The sequence below is a fragment of the Mixophyes fleayi genome, chromosome 4, assembly GCF_038048845.1.
Source record: "Mixophyes fleayi isolate aMixFle1 chromosome 4, aMixFle1.hap1, whole genome shotgun sequence".
NCBI lineage: Eukaryota > Metazoa > Chordata > Amphibia > Anura > Limnodynastidae > Mixophyes > Mixophyes fleayi.
Genome location: NC_134405.1, coordinates 57,632,353 through 57,649,071, shown reverse-complemented (window position 1 = coordinate 57,649,071; position 16,719 = coordinate 57,632,353). Strand labels below are relative to the sequence as shown.

At 43.4% G+C, this 16,719-nt stretch overlaps 1 non-coding gene across 1 annotated transcript; it reads left to right on the top strand.

The window, feature by feature from the left end:
• The first annotated feature begins 1,148 nt into the window (after nucleotides 1-1,148).
• Nucleotides 1,149-1,246, top strand: LOC142156291 (small nucleolar RNA U13). Its single transcript, XR_012692356.1, has one exon. It is a non-coding gene; the product is annotated as a small nucleolar RNA U13 (small nucleolar RNA).
• The last annotated feature ends 15,473 nt before the right edge of the window (nucleotides 1,247-16,719 follow it).

Here is a 16,719-nt window from a genome sequence, read left to right as displayed (position 1 = left end):
CCTGTCTGTAGTATAGCACATTGTAATGTACACAGTGTTGCCTAGTTGCAACAGATGGCTGAAAGTTACATTGCGAAATAATATTTTATGCCACCCTAGACTAGTTCGGAGGTTGTGCTTATGGCTAAGATCAAGTGTGGTACTGTCCTAGGAGGGAGTCTATATGTTCCTGATGTGGAAAACCAGGGGTGCCTGAAAATCAGTGGAGGGTGGGAAACACCCCTGAGAGAATACGGCATGGAGCACATTTCTCTCAACATTTCTTTTGCTCCAATATGTCTCCTTTGCCCTGGCCTTTTGGCTGAACAGGAGAAATTTTTATAGTAGCCTGGCCACTAGGCTGGGACTGTACACACTCGGCACTTATTTATTCACCTCCAATAATTTATTTTGCTTATTTCACAGATTGGCCGGGTGTGGGGGCCCCTATGGGCTCCTCCTCACATTCTTGGGGCAGTGGTGTGGTTCTGATGTGGGGGGTAGGGTAAAAGATTCAGTGCCCTGGGAAAAGCTTTGTCAAACCCCAGGGTAAAAGGAGTCTTCCTTGGTGGTGAAGGGTGATCTGAAGAAGTGTAAGGGACCTTTCTCTTTTGAGGAGGGCCTGAATTTCTGGACCCTTGTACAGTTTTTCTGCTGTTTTGCACTTTTTTTGCACTTTGGTGACCAAACACAGCAATCCTGGGATTCAATTAAAAGATAAACTGTGTCTTCCTACAACTTGGCACATTTATTTATATAATACAGTAATGATGATGAACACTGTAACAAAATTTATTAAATATGTTTTTATGCTGCTGCTATGAAAAGTTGAAAACCAGGAGTGACATCGCTCATCGTCAGAGTGAGTCTGGTCTGTTTTGAAGAAGTACTTGGAGTTAGAGTTACATTTCTCCCTCCACCATAATACTTAAACACAATGAGAAAACCACAGGGGGATTTTAGTCACGTAAAGATCTATTAACGTCTCTGCTGTGCCACCATCTAGAAACTGCCTGCCAGGGCGACACATGAAAATCCCCCTACGTGCCCGTCACACACACTACTACTGTAGAAGAGGGAGAAAGGAATAACAATGTATCACACAAGTCTCCCTAATATTAGTAAGGATCGTCTAACATTGGTCCCTCGCTGCACAGCAGCAAACGCTGATCCTTCTGGTTCTGGAGAATGATGAGTGAGTGATCATACGGCTGTGTGATATGTGCAGACCTTACTAGCTATGACTCACTACATTACTTCTCTGATTTATTTTAAATGGTTTTAATAATAGATATCAGTGATGTGGTTTTACAACATATTCATAATGGAGAAAATTTTATATTTATATTTACTATAATGTTTTATGTGTTTGTACAGAGTTCTTTCAAATTCTGTCTTTTGACTCAAAATCCCTGCTCCAATTCCTTATCAAAATATGTTGTTAAAGTGGGGAACATACATAAAAGCTAATAAAACTAAATTGTGTTATTTCCCATCACTTCTCAGTCTGTGGTTAAACTAGAGTGACACGACTTCTGCATACACTGTCCATATCTTGTGGTGGACAGATGATTTTTATGGGCCTCCTCCTCTCTGATGGGCCGGTCCAGGTCAGGTGTTTCATGATGATGAACTTTTCCACCCTGCATGCACTGCCGCCTGGAGGCGGACATGTTTATTTCTAACATTCAAGTTAAAGCACTATATTAAGTTAGAATCACTGATAACTCCTCATTTCCCGGAAAATGTGTGCTGGTTCCATGTGGGAAAGATCTCTGCGCAGGGAGTCGGTGACCCCCTCTGCTGATGTGTAGTGAAGAGCAGCACACACAGCAGGGTAAGAACTGCTGGAGTGTCAGGTGGAAAAGTGGAGACCCTCATCCGGAAGACTCGCTCTGCACTTCTCCCCCACCCACCCCAAAAATACATTCGATGGATGGTGGTTCTTCTGGTTTGAGAGGATGATGAGCGTATGGTCACATGACTGTGTGAGATCCAGTCCCCCTGTTGTTACATCTCGGCACATGAACCATCTGGTCTACAACTGGAAAGTTTATTTATTTGTTTTAAATGTTGCTGTTTGTTTCCATTAACAGGTCCATTGGTCAGAGTATAGTGAGCTTTATTATTGTTTATTTATAAAGCACTGACATATTATGCAGCGCTATATATTGAGGGGATCATGATACAAATAAATTACATATAATGACATGAAACATAAGGTATAGATGGCACTGACCAGCAGAGCTTACACTCTAAGAGGTGTGGGTGACAATTAATACTTAAGGGAACAGAATAGCAATTGATGCATTGGTGGGAAAAGTGTGCGGCTACTGTAAAGCCAGAACATTATCAGCCACCAACATTAAAGCAGCCATTGGAGACTGGCATATCAGCCCAGCTTACAGGTATGTGGTTGTAATGAGGAGAGGCAGTGTGTCACGGGCACTAGGAGTCTTTACCCAGGGATCACCAGGTGATAGGCTTACCAGAGCAATATAGGTGGTATTACGGTACTCTGGTAACAGGGTGATCACGGAACAGGAAATAGCAGATGATGAGATGCTCAGGAAAGTCTATGACTAGCAGCACTGGTAATATGGAGGTAATAATACACGAGGAACTGTATGGACAAAGGACACGTGAAGGTAGTCAGTGGTCTGCGGTAGCAAGTTGTACCACTGCTATAGTGAGGAGGAATGTCCAACAGAAACGAGGAGGTGATGAGAGTCAGCGGTCTGCGGATAGCAAGTTGTACCGCTGTCTTGAGTGAAGGAATGGAATCCAAGTAGAGGTATCCGGGGAGTCAGTGGTCTGCGTTAGCAAGTTGTACCACTGCTATGTGAAAGGATACTGGAACAAGTGACACAGGGAACAGGGATCAGTGGTCTGCCTCTAGCAAGTTGTACCACTGAATATATATGTGAGGAGGAGCACGGGGAGAGACTGCAACACAGGAGATACACGGGCACCTTAAACTTGATCCACAATAATATGCACAATATATAAATGACTGAACAGCACTGTAATAATAGAAAGTCTCTTGAGGTAATCCGGCACAAGATAACACAGTCAATGATGGCAGTAGACTCAGCGGATAGCAAACTCCAGAGAAGAACCAACACAGTCCAGCAAGATATGCAATACACTAGCACAGTCAATGAGAAGTATGCATACCGTGGTTCAGAAGCAGGCTGTCAGACAGGAGTGCAGAGATACCTGAACGGCAGGAGGCCGGCAGGATGCGAAGTCCCTGGATGGGTGAAGCGGTAGTCAAGTAGGTGCAGCGCACAGGTAGGTAGACCAGCCAGGAAACGAATACACAGGAATCAGTAGAGTGTGGAACTGGACTCCTGGAGAACCCTGAAGAATAGCGATGGTCTAGCTGGGAGGTAAGTAGTGAGACACGAATCCAATGCTGACAGGCGGGTAGAGACCAGCGGGAACACAGGAAAGCATGGAGAGTGGATCAGCAGTTGAAGGACGAGTAGAGGTGAGGAGTAGCGGCAGCAGGACTCTGCGGACACACGGAGGTAGCCAATAGCAACCAGCAGGTGCAGTAACGATGGCACACAGGAGAGCAGAGTTGAGCTGGAACTGATGATCACGGAGAGTAGCGGATAGCAATAGTAGTAGCAGTCTCGAGGAAACACGGGAGAGTTGAGATGAGCTGAAGACTGAAGCGCACAGAGGCAGCGGATAGGAATCAGCCAAACAGTCACGATGAAACACAGACGAGTTGCAGGTTACAGACTGTAGTGCACGGAGGCAGCGGATAGGAATCAGCTAACAGTCACGATGATGGAACACAGACGAGTTGCAGGTTGAAGACTGTAGTGCACGGAGGCAGCGGATAGGAATCAGCTAACAGTCACGATGATGCACAGGTGAGTAGATGTAGATTGAAGACTGTAGTGCACGGAGGCAGCGGATAGGAATCAGCTAACAGTCACGATGATACACAGGAAGGTAGAAGTGGTATGGGAACCACAGTAGTAGCAGTGGTTTGGAAACCACAGAGGTAGAAGTGGTTTGGAAACCACAGGAATCAGCAGCGCTGAATACACGAGGAAACACAGGAACACCTTCAGAGGCTCATGGGGAATGAGACTCCAAGATCAGGCAACGTGGTATTGACCACAGGTGCTTAATATAGGGAGCGTTGCCTGATCTGCCAATTAAGTTAAAGGAACATACACTGAAGGGTTAGAAAGGGCTGCGCATGCGCAGACCCTCAGGATGGAGGACGGCCACGGTTCCTAAATGTCCGGGAAGAAGCACTCACAGTCCGGTGAGTGACAGTACCCCCCCTTTTAAAGGTGGGCACAGAACACCTGGAACCGGGCTTGTCCGGATTTTTGGAATAAAACTTCTTCAGAAGAGCTGGAGCATTAAGATCTTCAGCTTTGATCCATGAACGCTCTTCAGGACCAAAGCCCTTCCAATGAACGAGGAAACGGAGAACTCCTCGCGAAATTTTTGCATCCAATACCTCAGTAATCTCGAAATCTTCCTCCTGATGAACTTGAACTGGCTGAGGTGCTGAAGGAGGAGTCGAGAAACGGTTGATGATGAGAGGTTTGAGCAAGGACACATGGAAGGCATTGGAAATCCGAAGATTCTTAGGAAGAAGAAGTTTAACACACACTGGATTGATTACTTGAATGATCCTATATGGACCAATAAAACGAGGAGCGAATTTCATAGATGGAACCTTCAAACGAATATTTTTGGTAGATAACCAGACACGATCTCCAATTTTTAGTGGTGGAATAGCCCGCCTCTTCTTATCTGCGAAAGACTTATATTTGTTAGATGTCTTCTTTAAACAGGTTTTGACCTGAGACCAGATATTTTTGAAGGTCTGACAAGCAGTCTCCACCTCAGGAACTTGGGTGGGAGGGAGGGCAGGAAATTCCGGAAAAGACGGATGGTGACCGTAGACCACAAAGAATGGAGTTTTGGATGATGACTCATGGTACATGTTGTTATGGGCGAATTCAGCCCAAGGAAGCAATTCTACCCAGTTGTCTTGATTGGCTGATGAGAACATCCTTATAAAGGTCTCGAGATCTTGATTGACCCGTTCAGTTTGTCCGTTAGATTGCGGATGGTAAGAAGATTAGAGTGCTAATCGTATGCCCAAGGTTTTACAAAGGGCCCGCCAGAATCTGGAAACGAATTGTACTCCTCTATCTGACACAATCTCAGACGGACATCCATGGATACGAAAGATTTCTTTAATGAAATGTTCAGCCAGAGTAGACGAGGAAGGCAAACCAGACAAAGGGACAAAATGAGCCATCTTCAAAAATCTGTCTACCACTACCCAAATAGTATTATAATTCTTACTAGGTGGCAAATCAGTAACGAAATCCATACTAATATGGGTCCAAGGCTTGGACGGAATGGGTAGTGGTCGCAGCAACCCTGCTGGAGTTCTGCGGGAGGATTTGAACTGAGAACATAAATCACAGGAAGCAATAAACTCTTTGACGTCTCTCCTCATTGAAGGCCACCAGTAACTTCGAGAGAGAATCTCAAGGGTCTTGTGTTCACCGGCGTGTCCAGAAAAACGAGAGGCATGGAACCACGAAAGGATTTTCCTCCTCAGAGTAGGAGGCACGAGGGTCTTCCCAAATGGTAGCATTTTGGTGGACGAAGCAGCCAGCGAGATACATTTGGGGTCTAGAATAGCATGGTTGGGAACCTCTTCAACGTCAGAGGACGTCACAAAAGCTCGAGATAGAGCGTCAGCTTTTTTGTTCTTAGCAGCTGGTTTGAAGGTTATAATTAATTCAAAACGGGAAAAGAAAAGAGACCATCTTGCTTGACGAGGGTTCAAGCATTGAGCAGACTGTAGATATGACAGGTTCTTATGATCCGTGAAAATCGTCACCGGATGGCGAGCTCCTTCCAATAAGTATCTCCACTCCTCTAATGCAGCTTTGATAGCCAGCAACTCCTTGTCCCCGATTGTATAATTTTTCTCTGCAGGCAGGAGACCCCGAGAGTAAAAGGCACAAGGATGGAATTTTTGTTGCTCCGAGCGTTGGGGAGAGAATGGCTCCTAAGCCCACATTAGAGGCATCTACTTCTAGGAAGAAGGGAAGTGTCACATCAGGCTGTCGAAGAATGGGAGCAGAGGAGAAGGACTCTTTGAGAATTTGAAAGGCTTGGAGAGCCTCAGATGACCATTGCTTAGTATTAGCCCCTTTACGAGTCAGGGCCACAATAGGAGATGCAATGGATGAAAAGTCTTGAATGAAGCGTCTATAGTAATTGGCAAAACCTAAAAAACGCTGGATAGCACGAAGAGTAGTTGGCTGGGGCCAATGTAATACAGCATTCACCTTGTCTGGATCCATCTTCAGGCCAACTCCGGAAACGATATACCCCAAGAATGGAATCTGGGGCAACTCGAATGAACATTTTTCTAATTTACAGAACAATGAATTTTTCCGTAGTCTGGAGTGGACCTCTGCCACATGTTGGTGATGAGAAGACAGGTCCTGTGAAAAGATCAATATGTCGTCCAGGTAGACAACGACACATACATATAATAAGTCCCGAAAGATCTCATTGATGAAGCCTTGGAAAACAGCGGGGGCATTGCACAACCCGAAAGGCATTACTAGATACTCGTAATGCCCATCTCTGGTGTTGAACGCTGTCTTCCATTCGTCACCGGAACGGATTCTAATTAAATTGTAGGCACCACGAAGATCCAACTTAGTAAAGATCCGAGCTCCCTTGATGCGATCGAATAGCTCAGTGATCAGCGGAATGGGATACCGATTCTTGATAGTAATGGCGTTGAGTCCACGAAAATCTATGCAGGGGCGTAGTGATCCATCCTTATTTTTAACGAAGAAGAACCCGGCTCCAGCGGGAGAGGTGGAAGGTCGAATAAACCCTCGCTGGAGATTCTCCTGTATGTACTCAGATGTGGCTTGAGTTTCAGGTAAAGAAAGTGGATAGACCCGACCCCTGGGAGGAGTCTTGCCAGGTAGAAGGTCGATCGGACAATCCCAAGAACGATGAGGAGGAAGACGTTCAGACTGAGCTTTATCAAACACATCGGCAAATGAAGCATACTGAGGAGGGAGTCCCGGTGAGGAAGATGAGATGGAAGATTGCTGTACTCTAAGAGGAATAACTTGGGAAAGGCAACGATGATGACATTCAGCTCCCCAAGACGTAACTTGAGGAGTGCGCCAGTCAATCTGGGGAGAGTGACACTGAAGCCATGGAAGGCCTAAGACAATCGGACTTGTCGTAACTGGAAGAATTAAAAACGAAATTTCTTCATGGTGCAGCACACCAATCTGAAGTGTTACTGGAGACGTACTCTGGGTGATGAGACCATTGATGAGACGTGATCCATCTATAGCAGTCACAGTAATCAGTGTTTTTAAAGTAATCACTGGTAGAGACCATTGATTCACTAGGGATTTAGAAATGAAATTTCCTGCTGCTCCAGAATCAATCAATGCCTGTGACTCAAAGGATTTGGTAGCAAAGGAAATCGTAACATCAAAAGCGCAGACTTTTAATTTCCTAGAAGATGGAGAGGACTCCAGGGACCCTAACTTCACCTCTCCAGAACTAGTTAGGGCCTGGCATTTCCCGATTTCTTAGGGCATGAGCTGAGCATATGTGTGGAATCAGCACAATAGATACAGAGTCTATTCTTGACTCTTCGTTTCCTCTCTTCTAAAGATAATTTGGAACGTCCTATCTCCATGGGAATCACAGAAGGTGAAGCTGGACGAAATTGAGGGGTTGAACGAAGAGGTGCTTTAACAGAAGTTGTTTTCTCAGATTCTCTTTCACGAAATCTCATGTCTACACGATGGCAAAGAGAGATCAAATCTTCTAGTGACGAAGGAAGCTCTTGGGTAGTCAGTGCATCTTTAATTTTATCGGAGAGCCCCTGCCAGAAGGCGGCAATTAATGCTTCAGTGTTCCACTGAAGTTCAGAGGCTAAGATCCTAAATTGAATGACGTACTGGCCTACTGTATGAGGACCTTGTCGTAAACGAAGAATGCTGGAAGCAGCGGAGGTCACACGACCTGGTTCATCGAACACACTTTGGAACGTAGAAATGAATTTGGCACTATCTTGTAGTGTTGGATCATTTCTCTCCCACAGAGGGGAGGCCCAAGCCAGAGCTTGTCCAGAAAACAATGAGATAAGATAGGCCACTCTGGAACGATGGGTAGAAAAATTTTGAGGTTGGAGCTCAAAATGAACTGAGCATTGGTTAAGGAAACCCCTACAAGTTTTGGGGTCTCCATCGTACTTTGACGGAGTAGGCAGGTGAAGCGTGGAAGCTGTAGACACCTGGGATGGCACTGGGGAAACGGAGGAAAGCACAGGAGCTTCAATATTAGCTGTAACAGTCTGTCCAGATGTTCCTTGGGAGGTTAACGATTGGTAACATTGAAGTAACAGCTGTTGGCGAGCATCCTGTTGTTCCACACGGCTGACCAGATGCTGCAGCATCTCCTTGGCTGTAGGTTCCGTATCTGGGTCTGTCATGGCCTGATCTTACTGTCACGGGCACTAGGAGTCTTTACCCAGGGATCACCAGGTGATAGGCTTACCAGAGCAATATAGGTGGTATTACGGTACTCTGGTAGCAGGGTGATCACGGAACAGGAAATAGCAGATGATGAGATGCTCAGGAAAGTCTATGACTAGCAGCACTGGTAATATGGAGGTAATAATACACGAGGAACTGTATGGACAAAGGACACGTGAAGGTAGTCAGTGGTCTGCGGTAGCAAGTTGTACCACTGCTATAGTGAGGAGGAATGTCCAACAGAAACGAGGAGGTGATGAGAGTCAGCGGTCTGCGGATAGCAAGTTGTACCGCTGTCTTGAGTGAAGGAATGGAATCCAAGTGGAGGTATCCGGGAAGTCAGTGGTCTGCGTTAGCAAGTTGTACCACTGCTATGTGAAAGGATACTGGAACAAGTGACACAGGGAACAGGGATCAGTGGTCTGCCTCTAGCAAGTTGTACCACTGAATATATATGTGAGGAGGAGCACGGGGAGAGACTGCAACACAGGAGATACACGGGCACCTTAAACTTGATCCACAATAATATGCACAATATATAAATGACTGAACAGCACTGTAATAATAGAAAGTCTCTTGAGGTAATCCGGCACAAGATAACACAGTCAATGATGGCAGTAGACTCAGCGGATAGCAAACTCCAGAGAAGAACCAACACAGTCCAGCAAGATATGCAATACACTAGCACAGTCAATGAGAAGTATGCATACCGTGGTTCAGAAGCAGGCTGTCAGACAGGAGTGCAGAGATACCTGAACGGCAGGAGGCCGGCAGGATGCGAGGTCCCTGGATGGGTGAAGCGGTAGTCAAGTAGGTGCAGCGCACAGGTAGGTAGACCAGCAGGGAAACGAATACACAGGAATCAGTAGAGTGTGGAACTGGACTCCTGGAGAACCCTGAAGAATAGCGATGGTCTAGCTGGGAGGTAAGTAGTGAGACACGAATCCAATGCTGACAGGCGGGTAGAGACCAGCGGGAACACAGGAAAGCATGGAGAGTGGATCAGCAGTTGAAGGACGAGTAGAGGTGAGGAGTAGCGGCAGCAGGACTCTGCGGACACACGGAGGTAGCCAATAGCAACCAGCAGGTGCAGTAACGATGGCACACGGGAGAGCAGAGTTGAGCTGGAACTGATGATCACGGAGAGTAGCGGATAGCAATAGTAGTAGCAGTCTCGAGGAAACACGGGAGAGTTGAGATGAGCTGAAGACTGAAGCGCACAGAGGCAGCGGATAGGAATCAGCCAAACAGTCACGATGAAACACAGACGAGTTGCAGGTTACAGACTGTAGTGCACGGAGGCAGCGGATAGGAATCAGCTAACAGTCACGGTGATGGAACACAGACGAGTTGCAGGTTGAAGACTGTAGTGCACGGAGGCAGCGGACAGGAATCAGCTAACAGTCACGATGATGCACAGGTGAGTAGATGTAGATTGAAGACTGTAGTGCACGGAGGCAGCGGATAGGAATCAGCTAACAGTCACAATGATATATGATAGAGTTGAAGTGGCTTGAAGACTGTAGTGCACGGAGGCAGCGGATAGGAATCAGCTAACAGTCACGATGATACACAGGAGGGTAGAAGTGGTATGGAAACCACAGGAGTAGCAGTGGTTTGGAAACCACAGAGGTAGAAGTGGTTTGGAAACCACAGGAATCAGCAGCGCTGAATACACGAGGAAACACAGGAACACCTTCAGAGGCTCATGGGGAATGAGACTCCAAGATCAGGCAACGTGGTATTGACCACAGGTGCTTAATATAGGGAGTGTTGCCTGATCTGCCAATTAAGTTAAAGGAACATACACTGAAGGGTTAGAAAGGGCTGCGCATGCGCAGACCCTCCGGATGGAGGACGGCCACGGTTCCTAAATGTCCGGGAAGAAGCACTCACAGTCCGGTGAGTGACACAGTGATAGGGGGAGACATGAAAGGTGGATTAATGTGTAGGTCAGAATGGATAATATTACAGATACTGATCATACACAGCAGACTCCCTGACAGTGCCCTATAGAAGAACCTTCCAAACTTGTGTATTAGGTTCAGTGTTTCTATAATTCCCCAACTTCAGCTTGTATCTCCCTATATCATTGTTTTACCCCCATAATGTCTCTCTCTCAGTGGTGGAAGTGGGCTGGCATAGGGTGGTGTGTCATTCCACTTCATTGTGAATCTAACAAATTCCATTCACTTACATTTTCCCACTATGACATCTGCCTGTGTTTATTGTCTAACCTACCTAATAAAAAATATAACAGTCATTCAAACCCAATCTGAGCTAACACAAATACAGGAATGTGAGCACTTATTTGAGACCACATACGTGTACCACACCCATAACATGCCAATACTAATACAATTTTTTTTCAGCAGGTAACTCCTACATTTTCTGAGGGGACTTACATTGACCTGCTTCAGTTTCCCAGTTCTTTAGAATTTAATATTGAGCCAAGAGGTGTGCTCAGACCTCTTATAGGGAGGTAACATAACGGATTGGGTTTCACTGGTCTGAATGTTGCAGTACACACTTAGGCCTATTTATCAAAAGGAGAAAAGCCCTATGTCCAGGTGTTTTATATGCAGATAGGGCTTCTCCCTATTTATCAAAGGTTGGAAGCAGTGTTATTGATGGCAGTAGCCCTTGCTGAAGATAACATTTGCTGGGACTTGCTGGAACCCTCTTTAACAAGTCTCTCAGGATGGTGATAACAGGGAAAAAAATAATGATAAATAGTTTTATTATTTCAACAAAGCATTTTTTTGTTAACAGCATTAAAATACTTATTTTTTCATATTTTTGTACTTTTTTTTTTTTGTGGAACGGAAAGTCTAAATCCTGGGCTTTCAGCTACATTGCAAATGTGCGGCCCAGCGTAACCTTACCGCTGGCGACCGGTGTCATAGTAATATATTATTAAGAAGTTGTGACAATAAGTGATAGCCTATCGCTGCGATAAATACTGATTCATTAAGGAAAGTAAGGCCAAAAAATGAGAATGTTTTCTCCTGGACAAAACCATGTTACAATGCAAGGGGTGGATATTAGTTTATTATTTTGCACATAAGTTAAGTACTGGCTGTTTTTTCATGCAGCACACAAATACTTGATAGCTTCATTTTTACACTGAAATTTATGGTTGATCTATGACATGTCTGCCCCCAACTATATATCTGTCCCCACATTTTAAAATTACCTGCCCCTCCAATACAACATGGGTTTGCACAGGTGCAAAATTACTCATTTTTTTGCTTTACTTTCTTTAATGAATCAGACCCAAGGAGTTCTGTTCAGATCTAGCGCTCACTGGCCCACTCCACTCAGCTTTCTATTTGAGCCCATTGATTGACATGTATTATATGGTTAATGGAAAAGGTTTGCATTTGAGTGGCTGGTTAACGTTTAATATATATTAAATATATTATATATATATTATATATATATATATATATATTATATTATATAAGTGAACCTTACTAAGTAATCATTTACCAAGTCAGTAATATTGTAACACTTAAATGCTAACACGACCAATTACTTCTATTGACAGACAGTGCCATCTAGTGGTTATACCTGAATGTGCAGCTTGGCTTACAGGTCTCACTCATATTGTGAATACCATATGCCATAGGGAGTGGCGGAGAGGACAAATCTTTGCATTTCATTTAATAGATAAAGGGAGTGTCCACCTGCAGATGAGTTTAATTTATTAGCTTTTACATGCCCTCATACAACTCTTTTTAAAAGTATGCCTTCTTTATTATTAAGCATGTACCTATATCATTAGACAGCGTTTCTGAGCTGTCCGATGGAGAGTTCTACCCATGAAAGTAAACATATTTGTCTGCTCAGAGAGATATATGGCAGAAAAACAAAGACAGAAGCTAAAAGATACAGCAATGGATCTAGTAAGTGTTGCAAGATGGCACGTACGAGCCAATGCATTACAGACAGGTGTCTCATTCTTTGATTAAATATATTGGTTTAACTTATTACTGAGCTCAAGGGTAATATGTGGCCCTATTGACAGTTAGTTGGCTGCATCACGTGGCCCTGGAAGTATCTCAGGTTACCTATCACTGGTGTAGATTATATAGATTAACAAATTTCTGTCTCCAAGACTCCCCAGTCAGTGCCAGAAGCAGTAGACTCTCTTTTTATAACTTGTTTTAATAGCAAAACATTTCCCCTATTCTCACGTGCATACTGTGACCATATGGATCTTACCCATTGTTAACAGGTTTCAAGGATTGCCGACTGATAGCTATTCATATAGAAGAGAACATTATCAAGCTCACCTCTTTGTCTGTTTTACCCAGTTTGTTTATTAGTTTACTATGTTTATCCCCTATTGTAAAGCGCTACGGAATATTTTGGCGCTATATAAATAAATGATGATGATGATGATGATGATGACTATGCCTTCAGGGCCTGTCTCCACTTGTCTATATTAGGTTCAAGTTTTTCATCCCACTCTACTGGGTCCAATGACACATGAGCATGGCAGTAACACCTGTACACCTCTCCTACATACCTGCTTATATTAAATCTTTGTTAAATTCTGCTAATGTTGTAAGCCATAGTGGAAGAGGTTCTATTTACTATTTAACATCTGTTGTGTCTACTGTGTTGAAATGAGAGAAGTTGCTGCAATTTTCAGTGGATCTGTGAATTTTGCAAGAGAGCAAAGCATCAACAATACAATCTTGGAGTTACGCTATATAGCTATAGCGTATTCATGTTCACGTGGCGTTTCCATCTTGTTGGATGTCTGACAGGTTGGTCTTGTGCCCCGACAGGATGCCCTGATTCCGGTGAGTAATAAACTCCGGGTTCCGATCATACAAGATACACAGATGGAAAAACAATATGTGAGATACATAAAATATTAAATTAAAAATAATAAAATAATCATTGACATGAGGGACGGTGCATCATTGCGGCAGGAATTGTCTTATCCCAAGAGCTGGAAACACAGAAGAAGCAGCGTGTGGTGAAGTACATTTGGACTTTACAGTTTGTTTATATTATTATGGGTACTATTTATCTCTTAGTTTTGTTTATTGTTTTTATCTTTAATTTGTATTCATGTTACTTTACTCATTCATTATTCTCATTTTGTTTCTCTATAATATCCTTATTTATTGTAATCTAATTTCTGTTTCCACCAGCTGCCTTTTTCCTACACAACACTATTCACTTACTCCCATATATCATTCACCAGCTTTCAGTTACATCATTATCATTATCCTCACACATAGGACATATTTTGCACTCTCGCCGTTTTATTTTACATTCCCACCCCTTTCTTTATATATGTACATAATTTACTAATCTGTATCTATATGATTACATTGTACTCTCACACACTTTTCATTATTGCCATCCTATCCCCATATTCACTCATTTTACCCCAACACTAATCTGCACCACCCAGTGTCATCACTTTTATTTCACACATCATCATCATCATCAGTAGAAGCTATTTATCTCTTATTATTCCCCCTTCTACTACCCAACTATTACACCAACCACACTCAATACATTTCCTTGCTCACAACCACCTCCCAATCCTTTCCATTTAGATACCACACTCTTCAAGGACAGTATTAACAAGACCAGTCTAAGACCTACAGGTACCTGTCCATGCTGAAGAGTCGACAGTAGGGGGAGCCATTTCCTCATCCACCTCTGCAAATCCTGAGACAGTGCGTGGGTAAAACAGAAATGAGAATACCAGCCTTATTCATCAAGCCACACATTCTGAGCGCCACCCGTGTTCAGTATTATACACACGCATTTTCATACTCCCAAATTCGTCAAGGCACGGATCTTTGGATACGTGCGATGTTAAATTCAGGTGTAGGTCTGCTGTGCTCCACTACACAAGACACTGCAGGATAGGTCCAATATCTATGTACTGTATACATTTGCAATAGATTGCACAGGAAAATAAAAAAAATACTGAATTAATGTTAAAATAGTTTTTTAAAAATGTGATGTTGTTTTTTTAAAAACAAAATCCCCCATAAAATACAATTATTAGAAAGTTGTTGATGTCTGCTGAACATAAAATACATTTTTACAGTTGCTTGTGAATGCAAACACATGTTATTTCATGCATACTAGACTGTCATCACTACTGATCAGGACTTAGACTAGCCCTGTAGCTGGAGCAAGAGAAACGGTACAAAAACAAGTAACTTTGAGACGCTCAGAGCTTGATTCGGACGTGGCTGCGTGCGCTTGAGTTTGTCACGCCCTTACTGTGTGTGTGTGTGTGTGTGTGTGTGTGTGTGTTAGTGGCGCTATATAAATAGTTGAAGATGATGTCAGAGGTGTTAGAGAATTCAATTCCTTGTAAATTCACCCTGACATCACAGATCACCTTTTGTACTGTGGTTTTACACAGTATTAAAATGTTCCCCATTGTTGCTGCTGCCATCTGGTGGTGGAACTTGATTATGCTATCACTACGGAATGAACAATATTTCAATAGTGGCTTTCTTTTATCCTTGTACAGTGGTTGACTTATATTGTTTGTAAGAAACACAATTTAGTTAATTTCAAATTGAAAAGTCCCAAATTGACAGAAAATCACATTATCCCATTGAATGTTACTGAAAATGTACCAGTTTTGTAGTGTGACTGTGTCCATCTGACAATGGAGAAAGGAACAGAGATTTCATGTAAAACATTATATGCAAGAACAATTTTCTTACAAACTGATGATTTTCATGAACCATGTGGGAGGACTTATAAACCCTCTTTTAGAGATATACCTAGCATATAAATAGGTAGAAATTCATCAAAAGGCAAATTTAGCCATACTCACCTACTCACCCGAAATGTCCAAATAGTGGGCGATCTGCCAGACTCCCAAGCAGGAGAAAATTAGTTAAAGTTTGAGGTAATTTTGGGGTGTTGGGCGATTTCTGTGGACACAGCCTCGAAATGTCGCCTTTTCCCTTTATTGCCTAGAGAAATAAAATAAATATTTACTCCAATATGCTACCAAATGAAACCCCTAGTTGTCATTTATAGATTTTTTGCTTTGGGAAGAAAAGGTAAAAAATATTCTAGGTGAAGTACATGAGAATGTGTCTGCTTAATGAGTGAAAGAATATTTCTGGTCAATAAGGAGTAATCTTGAAGTTAGAAAATGTATATTAATAATTAAAAGCTCTTCATATAAGGGGTATACTGCATACTGTATACCAGTGGCCAGTACTAGATAGCCAGAAACTCATATTCAGGCACAGCCCGGGGGGCACACGCCACACAGGCGGCCGCATCACGTGACACGGGATCACATTTACATTGCTTCCGGCCCCCCGGCCCAGCCCGCCCCTGCTCATATTCCACGCTAATTATAACACAGCTTCTTCCCTGTGATCTGGCCATTACAGTCTACAAGTTACTTACAAGTTACACTTCTCACAGCCAACCTCCTCCTGTAACGGACTGAATACTCTTTTCACCATTTTCACCAACATAACAATGAACCCAACCACTTCAGCTCGCTGCCTGGGTTCCCTTGACTCAGAACTTTCCTTTGTTGCTCACATCCAATTTGTCTCCAAACCCTGTTACATACACCATAGAAACATCTTGAGAATACGCACGTATCTCACACAAGCAAAACTTTTCACTTGCAATCTCTCATATTGATTATTGTAATTCTCTTCTTACCCATCCAACCAGACTTCCGCTGCAACAGTTATGTACGCAGCAGACAGAGGAATCTACCTCACAAAATCTTCTACTGCTGCTTTGCTCTGCAAGTCTCTACACTGGATGCCTATGGTTTTCCAAATCCAATCTATCATCATCATCACTATTTATTTATATAGCGCCACTAATTTCACAGCGCTGTACAGAGAACTCATTCACATCAGTCACTACCCCATTGGAGCTTACAGTCTAAATTCCCTAACACACACACACACACACACACACACATACTGGAGTCAATTTTGATAGCAGCCAATTAACCTACTAGTATGTTTTTTGGAGTGTGGGAGGAAACTGGAGCACCCAGAGGAAACCCACACAAACACGGGGAGAACATACAAACTCCACACAGATAAGGCCATGGTCAGGAATTGAACTCATGACCCCAGCGCTGTGAGGCAGAAGTGCTAACCACTTA